Here is a 1,534-nt window from a genome sequence, read left to right on the forward strand (position 1 = left end):
AGATGTAGAAAATGGGTATAGAAACTGAGAATGGTGAAAACTTTTTGGAGGCAGCACCTGATTGTGTGTGTGTGTTGTGTATTGTGTGTGTGTGTGTGTATGATATACTCTCTGTTCATATTTTCATTCACTTGGATCCAGCAATTCCTCCTATGGGACTACCTCATGAGTCCAAGTCAATCCTTCCATTGTCACACCAAAAAACAAATAACCCAGAAACTTACTTGACCACCAGAAGGGAGGCTTATTATTACAGAGTCCAAACTAAGAGAGACATACGAGATTATATGTAAGACAGATGGGGGAATGGGAGGCCTGAGTGGGAACACATGCCTCCCTCCGTCCATCCCCTGCTCTACCTTGAGATCCCTTGAGAGCAAACTCTAAGAAGAGGCATATAGGGGAACTGGGAAGCTTTTATAGTAAACTAAAGAAGTAATCATGAATTGTGCAAAGATATATCTAAAAAATGTTTTAATGAAAACTATATATTGTTCTCGCTTCTACAGCACACATACTAAAATTGGAATGATACTGAGAAGATTAGCATGGCTGCTGAACAAGGATGACACGCAAATTCGTGAAGCGTTCCATATTTTTGAAGATGGACCATTTACACCAATGTGGATGGAACTGCAGGGTGTTATGCTGAGCAAAAGAAGTCAGTCAGAGAAAGACAATTACCATATGCTCTCACTGATGCATGGTACATAAGGAACAGCACAGAGGATCATAGGGGATAGGAGGGAAAACTGAATGGGAAGAAATCAGAGAAGGAGACAAACCATGAGAGACTCTTAACTCTAGAGAACAAACTGAGGGTTGCTGGAGGGGAGGTAGGTGGGGAGATGGGGTAACTGGGTGATGAACATTAAGGAGGGCATGTGATGTGATGAGCACCGGGTATTTTATGCAACTGATGAATCATTGAACTGTATCTGAAACTAATGATGGAATATATGTCGGCTAATTAAACCTAAATTTAAAAAATTATATTGAATATTCAATATATATATTGAATTCAATTTCACTCTTCAATGTCTCAATTCTTTGTCTAAATCATAGTAATCCTACATAATGGCAAAATATATGAGCATTTAAATTACATTAGAGAAGGGATGCCTGGGTGGCTGAGTCAGTTAAGCCTCTGCCTTCAGCTCAGGTCATGATCTCAGGGTCCTGGAATCAAGTTCCACATCTGTCTCCTTGCTCAGTGGGGACCCTTTTCCTCCTTCTGCCTGCTGTTCCCCCTGCTTGTGTGTGCTCTCTCTCTGACAAATAATAAAATCTCCATAAATAATAAATTGTTAGAGAAGACTGTTTAAACATAGCAAATCAGTTACCACCTAATCTCTATTATTAGGGGAAGACATAAATTTCAAAAAAGTAAATGTGCCATGAATTAAATTTACATTTAAATTATAATTATAAATTAGTCAACAGGTGCCTAAAAATTGAGAGTATAAAAAAAAAAAAATCGAGAGAATAGTTCCTGTTCCTGCCCAAAGCAGCTCAAAGCTCCATGAGCCCTTTG

At 38.9% G+C, this 1,534-nt stretch overlaps 1 non-coding gene across 1 annotated transcript; it reads left to right on the top strand.

The window, feature by feature from the left end:
* Positions 1-493: 493 nt before the first annotated feature.
* On the top strand, positions 494-600 carry LOC125081505 (U6 spliceosomal RNA). The gene has a single exon (XR_007121710.1). It is a non-coding gene; the product is annotated as a U6 spliceosomal RNA (small nuclear RNA).
* The last annotated feature ends 934 nt before the right edge of the window (positions 601-1,534 follow it).

This window comes from Lutra lutra, chromosome 11 (assembly GCF_902655055.1).
Source record: "Lutra lutra chromosome 11, mLutLut1.2, whole genome shotgun sequence".
Lineage (NCBI taxonomy): Eukaryota > Metazoa > Chordata > Mammalia > Carnivora > Mustelidae > Lutra > Lutra lutra.